Genomic DNA, 22,804 nt, shown 5'->3' with positions numbered 1-22,804 from the left:
ATCCCATGTTTCCTGAAAATAGACCCAAGGGGTAGGAGATATAGAGAGAAAAGAAGCGGGCCTAAAACTGAACCCTGTGGAACCCCACATTGAAGAGAAGCAGTAGAGGATACAAATTTTAGTGTATTATGAGTCTTAGGTATTTGCATTATTGGCTTTTTGGTGTTGTCTCACCTTTATTGTCTCACCTTTATTATTTTTCCAAAGAGGAGTTTTTAAAATTTGAATTAAGTTAAATTTAAATCACACGTTAGTAGAATTTCCTGTTTCTGTTTCTTTTGCTAGGCTTCTGGCTTTTGAAAAATTAAGAGGAAGAAAAGAAAAATTGTCTTTGCTAATGTCATACTATAAGCTGTGCACCTGTTTTTTGTTTTAATTAAATTTAATTTTAGTTTGTTCTTACTGTAAATCACTATATATCTATATTTATTCCACTTAGGTTTTGGGCTAAAAGGGTTTGGTGCCACCCATTCTGATGAAATCAATCAGATGTTAATGTCATGACTTCTTAATGTACCTATGACCATAATGCATTATGGATGAGCCATTGATTCCTAATGGCTGGTTAATGTAGAGCATGTGACCAGGCTGTGGTTTCATGATAGATGGATAGAAACAAACCTCTCTGTTTTTAGGTCTTTCAGCGCCTCTGTCATGTTCTTATACACACACACACACACACACACACACACACACACACACACACACACACACACACACAACACAGGCCTGCAATATGTTTTGCAATAACAGGGGTGTTGCTAGACTCTTGAAACACTGAGGGCATCACTTGATAGCTGCACATTTTAATTGTTATTTATTATATTTTATAGTAAAATTCATATAACTATAAATAGAAAACATCAAACATTATGTGCTTCCTAAAGGTTGAAGACACAGAATACTGAGTACTGAAATCAAACACCTGTGCAACTGGAATTCTTCTTCTTATCATTTTTTTTTTTAAGCAGCAGGAATAAAACCTTAAAGGTGATGAAATGATGATGACAGTACTTAGTTCAGTTTTTAAACTTTACCAGCTCTGGCCTCATAGCATCTGCTTTTGTTGTGCCATACTGGCTCCTTTAAACTGTGTGCTTTTGGTGTATTGTTTGTCACCTTGTCCATAAAAAGAATGGGCCAATCAAACTCCATCCAAACCTATCAACTTATTTAATACACGCTGACTCAACCAACTATTCAATTATTATGTTTTCTTGTCTTTGTCTCATCCCCGTGTCTCCTGTGACAGTCTGTCATGTCCTCTGTGTATGTTTCCTCAGTCATGTATTGATTTATTCCCTCTCTGTCCCATGTTTGTTTTCCCATTTGTGTCTTACTCTGTGTCTCTTGCTCACTCGCCCTCCTTGTCTCTGGGTTTGTTCCCATGTTCTTCTCCTTGTGTTTCATCCTTTGTCTCCCCAGTCTGTCATATGCTTTCATGTTTGTTTATCATAAATCTTCACATCTCACTCTGTTGCAGACACTCAAAATCTATTCCAAAAAGTTATACCTAATAAAGACAGTGCAGATGAAGGTGGTACATTATCCATAGCTTCAGCCCATAACAACTGAGCAGTATTACCTCTGGTGGGCCACTAGACTGGGAGTGTCACAGTGCAGCTATAAACGGATGAGTGAGATAAAGCTACAAATTCTCCTTTCAGTCTGGTTAGCTTTCTTAATATTCATTTTAGCCCTAACAAATATATTTATGTCCCCCCTATTGAATTATTTCACCCTCTATCTGTGGACTCACAGAGCTGAAGGACAGATGAGTCCATTTAGGAAAGTAATGTCCCTATTTGTTCTATGAAAAACAAAACATACAAGCACACACACACACACACACACACACACACACACACACACACACACACACACACACACACACACACACACACTATTACACCATTACAGTCTGTGCTGTGCCCCTGGCAGTATAACCCATTAGCCTTTAGCCATTAAGAAGGTTTTTAAGGACCAGACCACAAACAAATCTTTAAAAATCAAAACACAGACACATGTACTCATGGACCACTTCCTTTTTTCTTCATACAGATGTTACACAGATGATACGTAACTGTGCATCCTAATGAAACCTGGTAACCCAAGCCTATCTACCCGATGTAGTACACTATAAAAAATGCTAACTTAACCATAAAATACCTAAAATAGTGATGCTCATGTCTGGCTGCTGGCATGAGTGCTTTTCAAAAGTGTGTGAATTTGAGAGCGAGAGCATGGGAGAGCACTTGGAAATGGCTTTGAAGGACAGAACAAACACCAGAAAAAGTATTAGCAGGTCAAAAATGAGAAGAAAGTGTTAGGTAATCAGGTGTCAGCTGTTAATGTTTTAACTACAACAATGAGATTCCACACTGGTATCAAGACTGAAATACACACTGATTTCAAGTGGAAATGCACAGTTCAACCCATGGTTGTCAATAAGTCCGTCCTTTTTCTTTTGTTTTTGTAATAATGGAGAGCTTTCACGATGTTGTGTCTTTGATTCAGATATTAGTTTATACACATTCTTCCATTAAATGTATCTTGTGATATTATTGTTGTAATATCTGTAATATTATCTAATAATCATGTTATCTCTGCAAAGGAGTTTCACCAGCAATCTTTGTGCTCCATAAAAGCGTTTATGTGACTTGACATCTTTCCTTTTTATATCCGCTTCTTTCCTTTTTTAGCTTTTCCCCTTCCCCCTCTATCTACCAATTAACATCAGCATCTCCGTCATCCAGAGCTCTTACTGCCTATCTCTTCCTCTTCTCACAGACTACATCATCTAATGTTCTTAATGCCCACCAGGATCATCTTCATTTATTTCATATTTGACTGTATATCCCAACCTCAGCCTCCTATACTCATGTCTTCCTGCATCCTCTTCCTCTTTGTGCACTATTCCCTCGGGCTGTTTCCAGTTATAACTTCAAAACATATGTTTCAGTCCCACAACAATTTCTGACAACACAAAAAACCCCATGGTGGTTTGTTGTGCTGTGGTCAAAGGCCACACAGAACAGCAGCACATATAGATAGGGCAATATGATTTAATGATCAAGGCACATATTCACGTAACAAGCCTGTAACCATTTGCTACAGTCAAATCTTATACTGTGAAATCTCACACACGTCAAACTGAAGGCAATTCACCACATCACTGAATGTGTATGCACACATTATAGTTCGGGGACATGTACCTGTTTATATATGTGTGTGTTTGTGGGTATGTTTGGGGCAGAGGGGGTGTTAAAAAAACTGCCACCAATCAGAAACAGCCTGCATTTAACTGGTGGTTTCAAAAAAAAATTCAGTGCTTCATTTTCATGCACTTTAGCTCCAGGTCTAGCTTTTTTCCCTATGTTTTTGAAAAAGCAATTTCAGATTGCTTTAGATGTTTTAGCTAAATGCTTGTTCTCTCATCTCCTCTCTCATTTTTCAAGTATTCAGTTGAGGGCCAGCACAGTGGCAGTAGTTACCACAGTTTCCTCACAGCAAGAAGATCCTGAGTTCAGCTCCACCACCTCACCAGGGCCTTACTGTGTGGAGTTTACATGTTTGGATGGGTTCTCTTCAGGTACTGTGGCTTTCTCCCACAGTCCAAAGACACTTTGTTAGTGTTAACTGGTGATTCTAAAAGTTAGTGTGTGTAAGGTCCTACTGCTCAAGAAGGCTCAAGTACAGGACTAATCTAAATTTGCCTGTGAACATCTAAATGATTCAGAGAAGCCTTAGGGGGAAATGCTGTGGAGTAGATGAGGCCAAAATTAAGTTTTTGGCGTTAACTAAACCAGTCGTGTTTAAAGAGACATGCTGTGTAAGAAATGCTGTTCATGACCTGGGGTAATTTATTTATTACAGAAAATCAAGATCTTTCATGTAAAATACTGGTGACCACAGCAAACTGCTAGAGCACAGATCAACCAGAAGGAGGTTTCAGCTGCTGCACTCTCTTTACAACTGAGTTGCCACAAGTGTTACAAAATTTATCACCCCATTCAACCTGATGGAGCTTGAGGAGAGAGAATGACAGAAACTGCACACAAAGGGGGGTCCCAAGTTTGTAGCATGTGTGATACAAAAGAAACTGAAGCATAGGCTGCGTTGTGGAACAGTACACATTTTATGTAGCTTTGCCATGTTACTCTTCTCAGCCCACCCCTTTGGCTGCTCCAACATGGCTGAAATAATGAGCACTAGTTCTAGTTGTCCTAGCTCTAGTCGGCCAGCCTCCCCTCGAACGAGTGCAGAATTATTAGGCAAATGAGTATTTTGTCCACATCATCCTCTTCATGCATGTTGTCTTACTCCAAGCTGTATAGGCTCGAAAGCCTACTACCAATTAAGCATATTAGGTGATGTGCATCTCTGTAATGAGAAGGGGTGTGGTCTAATGACATCAACACCCTATATCAGATGTGCATAATTATTAGGCAACGTCCTTTCCTTTGGCAAAATGGGTCAAAAGAAGGACTTGACAGGCTCAGAAAAGTCAAAAATAGTGAGATATCTTGCAGAGGGATGCAGCAGTTTCAAAATTGCAAAGCTTCTGAAGCGTGATCATCGAACAATCAAGCGTTTCATTCAAAATAGTCAACAGGGTCGCAAGAAGCGTGTGGAAAAACCAAGGCGCAAAATAACTGCCCATGAACTGAGAAAAGTCAAGCATGCAGCTGCCAAGATGCCACTTGCCACCAGTTTGGCCATATTTCAGAGCTGCAACATCACTGGAGTGCCCAAAAGCACAAGGTGTGCAATACTCAGAGACATGGCCAAGGTAAGAAAGGCTGAAAGACGACCACCACTGAACAAGACACACAAGCTGAAACGTCAAGACTGGGCCAAGAAATATCTCAAGACTGGTTTTTCTAAGGTTTTATGGACTGATGAAATGAGAGTGAGTCTTGATGGGCCAGATGGATGGGCCCGTGGCTGGATTGGTAAAGGGCAGAGAGCTCCAGTCCGACTCAGACGCCAGCAAGGTGGAGGTGGAGTACTGGTTTGGGCTGGTATCATCAAAGATGAGCTTGTGGGGCCTTTTCGGGTTGAGGATGGAGTCAAGCTCAACTCCCAGTCCTACTGCCAGTTTCTGGAAGACACCTTCTTCAAGCAGTGGTACAGGAAGAAGTCTGCATCCTTCAAGAAAAACATGATTTTCATGCAGGACAATGCTCCATCACACGCGTCCAAGTACTCCACAGCGTGGCTGGCAAGAAAGGGTATAAAAGAAGAAAAACTAATGACATGGCCTCCTTGTTCACCTGATCTGAACCCCATTGAGAACCTGTGGTCCATCATCAAATGTGAGATTTACAAGGAGGGAAAACAGTACACCTCTCTGAACAGTGTCTGGGAGGCTGTGGTTGCTGCTGCACGCAATGTTGATGGTGAACAGATCAAAACACTGACAGAATCCATGGATGGCAGGCTTTTGAGTGTCCTTGCAAAGAAAGGTGGCTATATTGGTCGCTGATTTGTTTTTGTTTTGTTTTTGAATGTCAGAAATGTATATTTGTGAATGTGGAGATGTTATATTGGTTTCACTGGTAAAAAATAAATGATTGAAATGGGTATATATTTGTTTTTTGTTAAGTTGCCTAATAATTATGCACAGTAATAGTCACCTGCACACACAGATATCCCCCTAAAATAGCTAAAACTAAAAACAAACTAAAAACTACTTCCAAAAACATTCAGCTTTGATATTAATGAGTTTTTTGGGTTCATTGAGAACATGGTTGTTGTTCAATAATAACATTATTCCTCAAAAATACAACTTGCCTAATAATTCTGCACTCCCTGTACATAACTAATATCAAGCAATGTCCACGTGCACTCTTGTAAAATGGCCTGAGGTCCATGCGCTCAAACTGACTCTCCATCAGCAGTAACTTGTGGCACTCCCGGGATGGCCAGCTCGTTCACCTGCTGACACACCTGACAGGATGGGCACCACCAGCAACCCAGACAAACACCTGTACCTTCACTGATGGAGGTGTTGGCCCAATAGTGGTGGAGCATAGGCAGCGTGATGGAACAGTGCACCTCTGGAAAATATTTGCAAGAATTTCAAGCAAACACTTAACTTAGTTGTTATTGGGTATTGTGTGTAGAATTTTGAGGAAAAAACGAATTTAACCTATCTTTTTTTTTTTTTTAATAAGGCTGCAACATGACAAAAAAGAACAAGTGAAGTGCTGTGAATACATCTCAGATGCACTGTAAGATTCACTAGAGAAGTTTGCAGCCAAGTGTGAAGCAGCAGGAATACAAATTTTTCTGAGGCCATAGTTCCCAGCCAAAAAATGTAAAGTTTGCATCGGGGAGAAGTTGAAATAATGTGAGGAATTCACCTTTCTACCAGGTGAAGAGTTTCAAGGGCTTGGATGAGGCCTTGAGACAGAGCCACATGAGAGAGAAAACGTCTTGGCTTGCTTCAGAATGCCCCAGTGTTTCCCTGGAAGTGCTGGAGGAGGTGGCAGTAAAGATGAAGTACTGAGAATCTCTGCTTAGACTGCTGTCCATCGTATGGACCTGAATAAATAGCACAAACTGTATGGATGCCAGAAGATTTATATTTTACCCCATTTCCATGTGTTGTCTGATGTTTTGCCTCAGTGACTTCACTCACTGCAGACTATGATTGTTCATTTTAAGTTGAGAAACAAGCATTTTAGCACACCCAATGCCAGTTGGTTTTGAAATAAATACAACTTAATCTTTTCTAATGGCTTTTCCTCTTATCTCAGCACATTACGGGACAATATTTCCTCATTTGTATCCATTAATGTATTTGGTTTCTTGCTGATTTTCAGATAAGATGGCAAACAATCTGCCTCGTTTAAATTGATCTTGTTTTGTTTGTTTTTTTACTAAACTGCTCAAAGTGCAGATGAAGGTGTAAACCAATCCTGGACAACCCAATTACCTGTGGTCACTTTATCTTTTAAGTCATCGATAAGAGGCATTTTATCCCTGCTGTTTATGATTTTATGTTGTTATATTGATGTCAGCAGTCCTCCTATACCTCCACACACACCCACACACACACACACACTTTCATAACCCTGTTTCATAGCACATACACACATGCACTCCCAAACCAACTTTATGACTTGATCTCTACCCATTCAGCCACGTTAATGGAAGCAGACCACACATCCAGTGCTGTTTTAAATCCCATTGCGAAGTTCTTATGATTCACAAATGCTTCCTCTCCTTTTTACTAATGCTCCTTCACCACAAAAGCCCACGAGTCAGCAGACCTCAACAACCTATTCCCCACACACACATACACACACTCACACACACAAACCACGATTGCCCATTAAGTGGCATTAGAGCCTCTTTCTGGTGGCTTATTCTGGCTTCATGGCACCAAAGTAGCATTCCACAGTTACCCTGTAAGACTCTAAGTCTCACCACACATTTCACATCAAAAACTACTGCTAATGCACTAGTTCACAATATTACAGCATATTGCAGACCGTTACCTGGAAACATCTATACTTGTCACTCTGTCTGCTTCATCTGCATTCTCTTTTTCTCTGTCTTTGACTATGTAATACTATGTGGATATGGTTTTATGTCCTAACAATGTAGGCAACAGTCCTGCTAGGACATACATTGTCCCTTGAAAAGATTGTTTCACTGTATTTTCCTTCACTCAAGAAAAAAAAATGCTGTTGCTGACTTTAATTGCTTTAATTACAGCTACATTTTTCTTGTAATTTTGTGATTTAAGTATAGTAACCTCAGTTTCGATAATCACATCAACAATGTTACCAGAACTGTTTTCTATCACTTAAAAATCTGAAACTGACTCATTATAGAATTGCCTTTAAAAATAGTTTTACATTTGTGCTGTTTTACCCTTTTACTACTTTAAACCTGTACAGTTCTTTGCAATGTTTCTTCATTTCCTGTGTTAAGCATATTGAGTTTTCATGTATTGGAAGGTGCAATATAAATGAAATTTTCACTGTCATTTTTATTGCGAGAAAGGACAAGAGCAAGCATAGTAAGTAAGCATAGTAAGCATAAACTGTGCCTGGAACAGAAACACCTGCATTAAACTGTTGGCACAAGAATCTGCACCAAAAACACGGTAACACAAAGCCAGTGTCCAGAGTGATGTAAAAACCCAGCCCATTAGCCAGAGCCTGATCTTCAACATGGTCCAAGGCATAGCAATGATGAGCAGTGAGGTTTGTAGCCTCTGTTTCTATGTATGTAAGTATTATTGTAGGGTCTACTTTACATTATAAAGCGCCTTGAGGCGACTGTTGCTGTGATTTGGCACTGTATAAATAAAATTGAATTGAAATGAATTACCTGTACATGTTTTTACAGAAGACACAATGTGGTATTTGCCCTAGGCTGGGTGTCTTTGGGTTCTGTGACTGAAGCTTGAATTCAGTGGGAAACAAAATTATTACATAAGCTGTTTAGGAATTTTTTTTTTTATACATAGTCCCCCTTTTTCAGGGGTTCAAAAGAATTTGGGCACCACACAGGGTCTAGCTGCTGGACTGGGGTCACATATGGGCAGCTTTATCATTACCCTGTGTTCTTGGATAGCTCTGCATTAGCTTCCTGTCTGTACATCTACTTGCAAAGAGCAGCAGTTATGTTAGCAATATATTACAGTTGTTTCTGTCCTGGACACACGTTCCCTTGCTCTGGTCCTTTTGTAGAATAAAAATAAATGTAATGTCCATATACACACTCCTCAAAAGTTGCATCACAGTACTGCTTTACTATTTTCCTCCTCCTGCACATGAACTGAAAGCAGCAGATTGTACCACAAGCATGAACATGAACAGAACAGAATCATGAAACACTTGAAACCTGACGGGGAGGGAGGAAAACAGACGCACAGACACTGAACAGAGGAAGACAGAGGACTTAAATACACAGAAGGGTAAAGAGGGAAGTGGAAACACCAGGAGAAACACAGCTGACATAAATGAACATGATGCTACAAGGGAAGTGAAACTAAACACAGCGAACATGGAAACACTAGACCTTTCAAAATAACACAGGAAACATCGATAGATGAAGACACGGGCATAACTTACACGATTAACACAGGGGACAAGACAGACTACACAGAAGACAGGAAAAGACTCGGAGAACACGGAGAACTAGAAGAAACATAGACCAGACTCAACTAAGACACACTAAATAATAATACTAAAAACGAAAATAATACTCATAAGTAGGGATGGGTACCGGTATCCGGTGCCATCATGGCACCGGTTCTGTCATAAATGGTAGTAACCAGACCGAAAAGCAGCGCACATTTCGGTGCTTTATTTCGGTGCTTTAATGTTGTTCGTGTGTAATTTACGTTGAGTAGGCTAACCACGTTATTACATTAATGCATGTAAGGTGAACTAGCAAACATCATCATAGCTACATGCGGCTGTCTTCTTGTTTGATGGCAGATACTCCCTTCACCCTGGCCAAAAAGGCTAAAATGACCAAAGAAAAAGTGGAAAACAGTTAAACATGAGAGGTTTTTGGACAAAGTTTGTGTTTTTTCCATTGTTTAAGCACTGCTTCCAGCCAAGAGTGATACCATATATGCCCCATAGCTGCAGAAAGGCTAACATTGCTATCTTTTTACAAAAAAAACAGCTGAACATGAGAGGTTTTAGGACCAATTTTGTTTTCTCCATTCTTCAAGCACCGGTTTGAGCACCGTTTAAGCACCGGCACCGTTTCAAAAGTACCGGTTTGGCACCGGTATCGGATAAAACCTAAACGATACCCATCCCTACTCATAAGTAATCAAACATACAAAATTCTCAACTCAACCTCAACTAAGAACAACACACGAACTAAACAATACTTTACCAAAAGACATCAACAATTCTAAATAGCTCAAAGAGCTGGGTCACAGACCATGCCCCCGACAGCTGTAGGAGGAAGGCCCAGAGAAGCCTCTCTGATCCCAGTAATGATGTACCGTTGTATATGACAAATAAACTTGATAAAGTGCACTGTGAATGGGTAATAGGCCTGTAAGTGTAAGGGCACTTTGAGTGATCAATAATGACTGACATTCAATTTTCCCAGTACGGCCTTAATGAAACTGAGTTTGACACTTTAAAACTTAATACATTTTTAATTCCAAAACAAAAAACAAGCTGATTTCTTTCTCTAGCAGAGAACAAAAACAAGAAAACAACTCATAGCTGTGGCAATTTTTTAGATAAACTTACAGTGCATCTGGAAAGTGTTCACAGTGCTTCACTTGTCCCACAGTTTGCCATGTTACAAAATTCCAAAATTAATTAAATTCCCTTTTTTTCTTTTTCTTTTTTTTCTTTTTTTTACCTCAAAATTCTACACACTATATCCCATAATGAGAAAAAGACGTCAGTAGTCCAATCATCCGCCCCTGGAGCCAATCAGCCTCCACTCTACAAGGTTTTAATCTGTGCTATCTGTCATTTTCCCTTTCAGACTCTTGTTTGTGCAGCCCACCTCTTTCCCATCTCCAGCTCACAGACACCTCAGTCAGAGTTCCATCCAAGCCTCAGCCTGTTACTGCAATCTGAAGACTGCTGAAGATTCTAAGAAACATTCTGTTCTTCGACAAAGTCTACAGCCTGTTCGAATGTTCTTCATCAGTGTTAATGCTGTACAAATATATCAGAAGCTGTGTATAAACCTCTTTGTGCATAGAATGTGCCCATATGGAAAAGAAATAGTAAAAACATATATGATTTACTTATGAAAGTGGCCACTTTCTCATTACTTTCATATATTTTTTTAGTAAGTATACAAAACATACAAGTTTCATTATATAATTTTTCAAGGGATCTTATATGTGTTTTCACTTTTGTATGCTTTTCATACAAGTTTCACACAAGACAGATAAAAACTTTATAAGATTTATATATATCTTTTCCATATGGGTGAGCTTAGAGAATGAGTTATATATCATGTCTATGTTAGACTTAAATGTTGCAATCATTTTTCCAATAAAAAGAACCTTGACAAATGTCCTGACAAATTATGTTGTAGGTTACTTTGGAAACACTCTGGCAACCAAATACAATATGCTCAGACGCTTAATAAACAATACTAAACTGAACAAAGAAGCTGGATTATGAAGGAAAGGAGAGCTAGTGAAGTAAAACAGTAGGAGTCATGTGAAAGAGACATCAAGGACAGAATCCATGAGGACCCAGAGCCAAAAAACGAGAAAGAGATTTCAGAAATTATAACAGTAAAGGCCTCCTTCTATACAGAAATCACATCTGGTGTGTGCTGTGTGTGCGCTAAATGGATATGCCACAGGGCCTTTGTCTTATTAAAGTTATTACAGGGACATATCCAGATCACCACTGCTTCTTGTTTATTGAAGATAAATTACAACCACTGTAACAGGAGCAGGTTTCATAAAAAAAACACCACTGTTCTCTTAGAGTCTAGGCAGTGTTTGGCGAATTCTGTCATTTTTCTTCAAGATACTGACATTTCATTTGATAAATCATGAACGTAATTGATTTTATTTCAAGAGGCTCACATTGTGGCAATACAAGGTGTTCTCAGTTATTGAGCTGTTTGAATATAATTTAGCACCTTTGGAGAAACAGTCGGATGTCCCACAATACACTGTGCCGACCGTTTGCTGACTGTCGGTCAGCTTTTTTTCTTCTTCTCTGAAGCTGTGCACATCTTTCATTTCTCTGCCGCAGCTGACAGCCGACATCCAGCTGAACAACAGAGTCCGGAATCCTCTGTAATGGATTATGGGAATTTTCAGTGATTTTATGTGCACACACACACACACACACACACACACACACACACACACACACATAATGCCTTTATTGTCACTGTGATGACACCATATGAAGGTGACAAATGGTGATTGATTGTTTAAAAAGTTGGCTTTAAAGGGAAAGTGAGATGCAGTGAAGTTCAACATGAGGAGAGAAATGCAGACAGAAGCACAAAACAGAATCAAAAGAAGAATAGCTGAGATGCAAACAATGGATGCAGCAACCAACCTCCTCTGAACAAACAAGAGCAGCATATATTTACAGTCAGCTGACAGCACCATCTAGTGGTAATAATATAAAGCAAAGAGGAAGTTAGTGAGGCTGTGATGAAGACACAAGACATATTGGTACAAGCTATCACAGTACAATGCTGGAATTCACTGAGCCTCTGAGAGCAACCCATTTTTCACTAACATTTGTAGAAACTGTCTGTGTGCTGCTTGAGTTTATCTATATATTTTATTCTAGTCTAGAATGACACATTATGTCATTAACTGCCAGAACTCTGCTGCCCGTGTCATCACCAGGACCCCTTCTGCCCACCACATCACTCCTGTCCTGCAGCAGCTTCATTGACTCCCGGTCAAATATCGCATCAATTTCAAAATACTCTTGTACACATTTAAGGCTATTCATCATCTCTCTCCTCGATATCTCTCTGACCTGGTTAAGATCACCGCCCCATCTCGTTGTCTCAGATCTTCTTCTTCCCTTTCACTCTCCGTCCCTTCCCCCCGTCTTGCAACCATGGGGAGCAGGGCTTTCAGCTGCTCTGCTCCATGACTCTGGAATTCCCTACCTCCTGATTTAAGAAACATCTCTTCCTTCTCTCTATTTAAGTCCAAACTCAAAACCCACTTGTACAAAATAGCTTATCCCACATAACCTTTCCACTCTCCTATTTTATTTGTTTATGTCTTATGCTTTTATGATTCTGTAAACTTCTTGCTTTTATGTTGCTTTTATTCTACTGTGTACAGCGACCTTGAGTGTTTTGAAAGGCGCTTTCAAATAAAATGTATTATTATTATTATTATTATTATTATTATTATTATTATTATTATTATTATTATTATTATTATTATTATTATTATTAACTTCTTTCTCCCTTCAGACTTTCTGTGCATGCCCAATTGGATTTTTTTAAACAACACTAATTACAAACACTGATTTATGTATGCCAACATTTATTATCAAGTTTTTCTAAAAACTCCCTGAAAGTCCTTATTTAGGTGTGTCTGAAAGGTGAGAATAGTAACAGGGAATACAAACTTCACTTTTACATCTAGATTTGAATTTGAAATCCTTTCACTGACTGGCAGAGTCCTGAATGACCAGATCCCATCTCATTAAAAATTCAATTTGATTTTATTTACATAGTGCCAAATCACAACAACAGTTGCTTTTATATCATAATGTAAAGACCCTACAATAATACAGATTCAGACAAAGACTCCATGGTATCGTTTTATGCCAATATTGCACTTTTCTCTCAGACTGCTGGTGCATTTGTGGTTATTAGAGTTTGGGAGGAAGAGCCTTTAGCTTTCAGGCCCCTCCTGTTAAAACCAGCTCACAGTTTTATTCAGGACACAGACATCCTCCAGATTCTTAATTATATTGCATAAAGACAGCTTTTGTTGTGAATTAGTGCCATGTCAATAAAATGATTTAAACTGAATAATGTAATAAAAAATCAGAAATGATGTTTGCATTCTTTTTGTTTTAAACTTATTTACCACTAAAAGTGCTCTTTGCACTGCAATCCACATGCAGACAGTCACAGTTATTAATTCAATGTACTGTGTGGTTCAACACTCAAAGACAAAATGCAGTCTAGAGAAGCCTATTACTGAGTGCAGATTAAATTTATCAAGACAATGTCCTGAAAGCCATGAGACCACGACCCCCAGCATCTGTCAGGACTGCTGCTCACACTCTGTCAGATCACCAAAAAGACGATAAGCTAACTATAAAAGTATCACTGAGCTTTTTTCACATGAGAACCCTCGGCCCTTGACCTTCACCATCTGTTACAGAGTGATTTGTTTCAGCTATCCAGTTCCAAAAGTAAGAATCAATGCTAAGAACAGACTGGATTGCACTGAAGGCATATCTAGGGAATTGATTGCATGAATTCACTATCAGTGTAGGCTGAAGGAAAAAAGGACTCAGGACTGATTATGATACTTAGGATTTGACAGAATACATCTTTATTTACTTATAGGATGTGTTAATATCTGATTATATCTTACCTAATATTTATGCATAAATGTAGAAAAACATGAAAAACCTTGTTCATCTCAAAATATTTCATTTCAGTCAGTGCTCTGTATGCTACTATGATCTTGTAGTAGAATGACCCAACTGCACACCTGCAATCAATGCTTATTTACAGTCCCTTCAACTTTATTTTGCTTAACTCAGAGTCGTAACTTTTTTAGCTGCATTCTGCTTCTGGATATTGAGTTGCATAATCCACCAAAACTAATACAATGTGATAACCTTGTGCACTCCAGTGAAACAGCTCAATGAGGTCCATGCCAATGTGCTCAAACAGGACCTCTATTGAAGGTAGTGCACAGACACAGAACAGACTTCCTTGGAACGTTAGTTCCTGGGCCGGAGAGACATACAAATCTTAAATACATCTCAAAGCAGGATGAGTTTTTTTAAAATACAGGAACACAGGCAGGCAGATATGCTGGAGAGAGACAGAAGTGCTGTACATGGAGAAAAACCATGGTGTACAATCTGGACTCATAACCAACAAAACAAGCAAAACAAGCAAACAAATACATGACCACTTCAAAGTCCACCTCTGTTGTTTAGTTGAGGTGTTGGTGCCCTCCAGAGGCCAGGAAATGTATCACTTGTACAGGTTTGATTTCAAACTGCATATCTGGTTTGTATATGTGCATGAGGAAAGAGGAAAAACGGCGTTATTTTGACACAAAAATCTTGTCACACTGTTGATAATAATGTAATTTCAAGGCCTTATACACTGACATTAGTTTAAATAGAGCAAAACTGTATTTTCATCAAAGTTAGGGTCTCCACTTATTCTGTTTTTGATTACTTTATTATTCTTTAGAAATGTCAAAACACAGTTGGATTAGCATATAAGTAAAGACTGTGACAAATATTGCTACAGAATGGATAAATTATGCAAACCTTAAGCAATCACTGTCTAACAAAATGAATCTGTGATGACTTTTTGTGGTCTGGACTTCTTCTTTGACTGGGTGCGTGGAGTTTAAATTAAGTGGATGAGAAAAACACAGACACTTCATAATCTAGGAAAAGTTGTTTCAAATGCCATCATAGCTGTCAAGAAAAAATAGACAAAGTATTGAAATGAGTATAAACTATATGGGTGACTGCCAACTAACTGCACTTTGAAGTTAACCAAAGTCTAAACAGTTATCATACCTCAGGAACCTGCCTGACTCTCACTCCTTTAGCTCCTCCCCTTGATGAAACTGCATCCATCAGTATTTGGGTCCAATGGTCAAGTTTAGCCATGAAGGTAGATTCAAAGCTTACAGTGGTTATTCTCTTGAACTCTTCTTTTATCTGTAGACAACACATACAGAAAAATTGCTGTAAGAAACGTTAACCCTTATTACAAACAAATGTCAGGCTTCACAATTTAAACTTGCTTAAAACTGCAGACAGATAATCCACCACAGTTATAATTTAATATATTTTTAAAAATATTAAATAATGTTTATCTATGCGCAAATTGCTTACGTAAAGTCTTAATGTCCTGGCATTCACATAGTGTATGCCAGGATGCTACTGCCAAAATCATATCAACAATATTTCACGAAACTTGATGTGTTAAAAAAGTAATAATGATACATACAGCTCTTAAGATCAAGAACAATACGTAGCTGTTTCGCAACAGTAACCAAAATCATTTACAATGTAATATCATGTAGCAGGTATCCTTCTCACAGAAGTATTCACAGTTTGAAGGCGTCTAACTTTTAAACACACAAACAACAAAAAAGAGTCTGTGACTGAAATTAGATATAATTAAAAAGCAACGTTTTAATCGTGCTTTGCTCTCATAAGTATTATCCACTTCTATGCTAAAGTTCAGAATGACTATATACAGTGTTAAATATTAGCATTACTTACATGTGGTATGGTACATTTGTAACATGAGCGTAACATCATAAACAAATCCACTACTGCTCATAACATTGCTTTAGTAGAACTGCTATTTGTAAAACAAATGTTACTTACCTTAAACATGCAACACATTATCTACCTGATTTAATTAACTGCACCTTGAATTTCACTTTAAACCCATTAAAATTGGGATTTAATTTCAAATTACAGTTTTTTCTGATTGCTTAAGCACATTTTTTGTAACTATTGGCTAATTTTGCAAAACTCTTCACACAAATAAGAAAACCTGTCACCCAATCATCAAAACATTGTAGTTCTCTTGCAAAAGCAAACACAGCTAGATTAACTCTTCACACCTTCGTAAAAATGGTGTTTCCGTATCAAACAGTACACACAAGCCATCATCTACTAAGCACACAATGCGCCAACTGCACACTGATGGTATGAATACAAAACACATCTGGCTTTTGCTTTCTCTGTGCACAAGGTAGGCTATGTCAGTTTGAGCTCATACTTCTGTCATAGATCCATAAGCATAGAGGGATCCAAACTTCAAGTACTGGTGTTTATTTAAACACATCAAAACAAACACAAGTGTTTATTTCCAAGTATAGGATTATTTGCAATCGCCATAATGACTATATGGGTTACTTGGTCTGCAGTGAACATGCTTCCTCTGCCCCCAGCATCTGGTCATCTAGCAATTCTGTAAAGTAACAATTTCAGTATTTTTACATCAATGGTATTGGTGTGTTTCTCATTGGCATATGGCAGTGCTACAAATCTTTGTGCGAAGTGACTGTACTAACCGATTCTCATTTCAAGATGTCCTTATGGTACTTGCTACAGTGTAGCGGCTCGAGTTAGGCTGGACCCGTTGGCCAGCTACCCTCAGGGTCATTCCACGGTTGATGACATGGTCCACTATTGTAGCTCTGATGTCATCAGCAATTCTATTTCTTACTCTTCCTACCCTTCCTCTCCCCCCTCCTCATCTTCCTCTCCCTCCTCCTCGTCTTCCTCTTGCTCCTCCTTGTCCTTGTCGTCCTCTTCATCCTACTTCTTCACCTCCACGTCCTCTTCCTCGGCCTCCTCTACTTCTCACTCTTTCTGCTCCCTCCATTGTACTCCGCACACACAGCTTACCTGGATTATAGTGCTTAGGCTGATTGCAAAGTGAACGAATTATCTAAAAAAGTTTTCACATGTGAAAGTGTGCCAGACAGTTGGCAAATTAGTGTTAATGATAGCCATACATGTGTATACTTTTGCTAGGAGTGTGTTGGAAATTTGGTAATTGAGTGTTGTGCAGTGAATTGTGCCTACAGTTGTGCAAAGTGTGTGTTACAAAATTGCAAACTGAGTGCAAAGCAGTTTTTGTGCTTTTAGTTTTGCAAACTCAGTGAGTGGTTTTGCTATAAGTCTGAATAGTTTTAGAGATTGTGCTACAGGAATCACAGTTGGGGTTTAAGCATTCAGAAAAAACTGTAAATAAAAAATTAAGTTGATGGAGTTTCTCAAAATTATTCAGTCAACACAACCTAACAAAATAAAGTTTGCAATTTAGAAGATGTATCTTAATAAATTTTTCTCTTGCAGTAATGCATTTAATCAAGTGGTGGTAACAGGTGTGGTGAGTGTAGAGACCAGATCGAGGATTCTCACAAGGAGGATTTTGCTGCAGCACCCTCTTTCCAACTGAGTTCTGCTAGCTCCTGTGAGGAACTAATCACCAGCCACTTACACATTTTCCCCTAAAGTCCTTCTTTGTCATCTTCAGGGATTCCATGTTGTTACTGAAATGACAATATAAAAGTGACTGTGCCACAGATGGACCAGTCTATGACATTTTGGTATGTTGTGCTAAGATTAGCTGAGGTTGTAGCAGTATAAAAGGTTTTTCACTACTATGTTCAAATATAATGGAACTTTTGTTGAATTCACACCTCACGTGTGGAAAACAGAAAGGAGGCGGGCTTGCTATTCTTGTTAACAACTGGTGGTGTAACCCTGTTCACATAACAATGAAAGAGCGGAGTTGTTGCCCTGACATTGAACTGTGCGCTCTCGAACTCAGGCCGTGTTATTTGCCCAGGGAATTTACCCATGGTGGCTGTTTATGCTGCTCCCTCTGCTAGCCCCACAGCTGCATGTGACACTGTTCACTCTGCCATGGCCCAGTAACAGACTGCGCACCCGAGTGCCTTCATTCTATTTTGGGTGACTTCAACCAAGTCAGCTTGGACAATAAATTGCCAGCTTTTTGCATTATTTCCTCAGGCATTAATAAAGTTTTCTGATTCTGATTCCAAAAAGATAAGTTTGCACATGCAGGGAAATTACTGTTACTACTATTTTAACACTGCTGTGTTAATGTTAATGGCCCTTCCGGGTCTCCTCTCTGCTCTCTCCTATCTTGTCCCTTTTGTCTTACTTCTCTCTATCACCTTTTCTATCCCTTTGAAGAAGTGAGACTCCATAAATGCTAAAGAGGTAAGTATTATTGCTCAGTTGTAGTGAATAGATAGAATAAACTGTAGAAAACTAAACAGAAGAAAGAAGAAGAAATAACAATTTAACATAAACCAGTGACACACTCCAGGGCCTGATCAACCCTGGCAGGGCCTCCTTGGATGAGGGTGTCTAGTGATAATGGCCGAAACACCCGATGAATCCAAGGTCCACTACTGACGATGTGTCCCAAATCTTAATATCTAATCTAGATCAGATCTCTAATCCCTAAACCTAACCAAGGAAAATTAGCCTGGGGAAAAGACCGAAAGTTGATGCACACAACGATGTGTGCTGCTGGTAAAGTTTCTGGGCTGCTTTTCCTCATAACAGCCATCCCTCAAGAGTCTCTCCATCTAAAGCAAAGCATTATCAGGGACTGTAACATCTAGTCCTTTTTACTGAATTATAATACAAAGATGAAGAACTTTCACTAGGCTACTGCTTACATAGTAAAAGTAAATCACATCTTGTGAAGTTGCAGTTTCATTTTACAATGAAAATTTCTGCTTCATTCAGAGTCGTAACATAAATCTACTTATTAAAAATAGAAAAATTTGCAAAATAAACAAAAAACAAAAACAATACAAAAACTAAAGCTCATTCTCATTTTCATTTGCATCAGTGATTTTTGAAGTATGGGCTGAAAGTCATCCATATTTTTCCTTTTTTGAACAAACAGTAGGGTAAAGTAAAAGCAATCATAAAATCATCTGACGTAGGACAAGACACTGGTATGCAGATCCTATTGTGACTAGCAGTCAAGAGGCCTGAGTGACATCCCATTGTATGCTGGAATGTGTGCGCGTATGACCTCCACCCTGTATTGTTACACTGGAAACCAACCAGAAAAACACGTGACACAGATAAAAACCTGTTCTACAGCATCACCACCTGTCACACCTCAACACACAAAACTAACTTACCTTTGAAGCTGGGACATACCACACATATCAGACATACAAGAGCAGGACCTGCAGAAAAATGTGTGTGAGGTGTTGCTAAAAGCATGTCTTACTTCACTAAAGTATGCCAGATGTTATCTTTGGGGGAAAAAAGTGGTCTCCATAGTAAAGACGAGTGTGAAGAAGAAAAAGGAAAAGCACTAACCATTAAACAGAAGAACACATTAAACTGAAACCCCTGAGGCTGAAGCACGAGAAGGAAAGAGTGGAGTAAAAAAGAGTTGTGTAATTGAGCGGAAAAAAAGCAATAAAATCAGAAGTGTTTGCAGGTCAGATAAGATGTGTGTATTAGTAATCAGACAGGTTTCATGAGAGAAACATGGAAATGTAAAACTTAAAAGGAAAGAATAAAAATGAGCCACAAAGGAGAATACTTGTTACGTGGAATTGGGAAGAAAATGAAAAGCAGAGAGACATGAAATATGAAGGCATAAAGAAGAGCTTTGGATTAAGAGCAGTTGCAGGTCAGCTCACATAGCTGACATTCCTGATCACATGCACACTTTTATCTGATTCAGTCTCACTCTGTCTGTCTCTCACTGAGCTCAGATTCATTAAACCTGACTCATCTGGTTTCCTGGGTGTGGCTGCAGGTTAATAGATGAAACACGTGGCACACTATAAAGACCTTTCTTCTTTATTTCCATTAGGGTCTAATGGGAATAAAGAATAAAAGTTTGTGTTCTGCGTCCTGATCAGCTGTAGACCTTTGTGAATCAATCTCGTCTTCTGTACAGCACAGAATGTGTCCAGCTTGTCAAATTGACATAAATCTTCGATCACTAGCAGTGTGACTCTGAAGTGCTGTACTGTATGTTGGTAAGTTTTCTCCCCAACAAATAACAACAATGTTGATTCAGCGTTTTGCACCGCCAAAAGCACCTGCAGGTGCCTTTGGTTTCATTTTATAATACTGGACTTATTTTTCTACAAAGTTTTGAACTTTGAGAGTGTTTAAACAATAGAGAAAAGTGTGAAAATGTTCCTGCCTGTCTGAGAAAAGTGTATAAAGTGTGTAGTGAGGGGTTTTACAGCTTTAAAACATCTATAATAATTGTAAAAAGTAAAGTTGGCTACTTCACGGATTTCACCTATTGCAGGTTATTTTTGGAACGCAGCTCCCGCGATAAACGAGGGACCACTGTCTCCCAGAGCTTTTCAAGCTTTTGTACATAGACTACAGCATGAACCTTCTTGATACTTTCTTGTTTCCAATTTATTACCCCTCTATTACCAACCACTCTATAATAGCAACTTCTACTTATATTTTTTGTCTGACTCAAACCTGGGACAAAAATCATGATCTTTTGGTGTTCACAGTTTTAGTTTTTAATACTCATGCTATCTCCTGTGGGGCATATATATTTATATGAACTACATAACCATGATATCCTGCTTCAACAATCCTTCTGATCAACATGTTCCAACCATGACCCTTATTTGAATGACCCTAACTCATAGGCTAACATTAAAGCAAACCATAATGCTAAAGAAGTGGCAAGTTGGTGATGCACAGAAAACAAGAGAGGATTAGACATGTCTGTCCATCTCTCTGTCCATCTCTCTGTCCTTCTGAGCATTTCTGAGGTGTGGGTTGTCTACTAAATGCACATGCCAAAGTGTCCATGAGCAAGACACCGAACCAAATTAAAGGCTAAAAGGCAAACAGTCTCTTATATAAGCAGGGGCCCTGCCATGATACACACACACAAACACACTGGCCTAACTGGCTGGAGGCTTCCCATGATGCACTGTGTGTTTATATACGGCTCTGAATCTCATCATTGGTTATTATTAATGGTTATTAACATATATAATTATTAATTAGTTACTCTCACCAAAGCAGATGAATAATTGCTATGCTGATTCATGTAATGAATTTTTCCATTGCATTTTGTTTAAGACTTTACTGATTAGACAAAGCTTTACATTAATACTCACCAGAATCCCACCAGGTCACCCGTTGCTTCAATTCACACTAGGGAGACATCGGCGAAGTGTCCTTACTGTAGCCTTTGCTGTCAAATAGCATTCTCATCTGGTCCTACTTGGCAATCTGGAGAGATGCAGTGATGTCAAAAGCAGAACTTTTTTTCTCCGCTAGGTTACCAAACACAGTGTACAAGATCTCACTAATGGCTTCAGCCTTAATTGAGCTAGTTTTGGTGATTTACATATATTGTAGTTACAGTCTTCTTCACTCACTATAATTCTTTATCCTGTCTTCACAGGTAGCCCTATCTGTTAAAAGAGAGCTTTTCCTTCCCACTGTTGCCAAAGTGCTTGCTCGTAGAGGGTTATCTGATTGTTGGGATCTCTTTGTTTTCTCTGTATTATTGCAGGGTCTTTACCTTACAGTATAAAGGGCACTGAGGCAACTGCTGTTGTGATTTGCTTCTCTATAATCAAAATTGGATTGAATCCTTGTTGAATCACAAATCAACTGTGATTGACCACATTTTTTTTTGGAAAGATGAGTTCAGTTTCACTGCGACAGACTGGCGACCTGTCCAGGCTGTACCCCGCCTCTCGCCCTATGACAGCTGGGATAGGCTCCAGAAAAAGGATAAGCGGAAGTGAATGGATGGATGGATGGAGTTCAGTTTCATTAGCCACAGCCAGGCCTGATTATTGACAGAATTTTTGACAGACAAAATCACTTAAATAGAACCTATCCAACAAAGTAAAATAGTCTAAAATTCTGCTTTAATCCAAGGAAACAGCTGAGAAACAAAGTCACTGACATCTATTAGTCTGAACAGGGGGGATGAAGCCATTGCTAAGGCGTGGGTAACTATGGTTACAGCTGTTATCCACAAATGGAGAAAACTTGAACAATGGAGACATGCTGGACTTTTTGGAAAGTTTGAGTCCTGTTAAATCTGATATAAAACTAACATAGCTTTTCATGAAAAGAACATCATACTAACAGATAAACATGGTGGTGTGGTAGTGTGATGGTCTGGGGCTGCTCTGCTGCTTCAGGGCCTGGATGACTTGATGTAATTGATGAAGCATGAATTCTGCTCTCTACCAGCAAATCCTGAAGGAGAATGTTCATCCACCAGTTCATGAACTGAAGCACAAGCACATTTGGGTTATGCAGCAGGACAATGATCCACACACATATAGTAGGTCCACCTCTGAATGGCTCAAAAAACCAATGATCAAATGAATTAAATCAGACTGAGATGCTTTTTAACATGACCTCATGCTAGAAAACCATCCAACGTGGTTGAATTAAAACAATTCAACAAAAAAGAGGCCAAAACTCCTCCACAGCTATGTGAAAGACTCACTGCCAGTTACCACAAACACTTGATTGCAGTTCAGCTGCCAAGTGCAGCACACTCAGGTTTATGGGGGAGTTAC

The 22,804-nt window shown here is 39.0% G+C and overlaps 1 long non-coding RNA gene across 1 annotated transcript; it reads right to left on the bottom strand.

Moving 5' to 3' along the window:
• Nucleotides 1-14,085: 14,085 nt before the first annotated feature.
• On the bottom strand, nucleotides 14,086-22,446 carry LOC146570224 (uncharacterized). The gene is made up of 4 exons (XR_014893447.1): nucleotides 22,363-22,446; nucleotides 21,374-21,488; nucleotides 15,249-15,392; nucleotides 14,086-15,143 (listed from the first exon to the last, which is right to left on the bottom strand). It is a non-coding gene; the product is annotated as an uncharacterized LOC146570224 (long non-coding RNA).
• Between the last annotated feature and the right edge of the window lie 358 nt (nucleotides 22,447-22,804).

The sequence above is a fragment of the Mchenga conophoros genome, linkage group LG7 (assembly GCF_057382185.1).
Source record: "Mchenga conophoros isolate Kocher_MC1m ecotype Shallow Benthic linkage group LG7, M_conophoros_male_GT1.1, whole genome shotgun sequence".
NCBI lineage: Eukaryota > Metazoa > Chordata > Actinopteri > Cichliformes > Cichlidae > Mchenga > Mchenga conophoros.
This window is presented reverse-complemented; position numbering and strand designations above follow the sequence as displayed.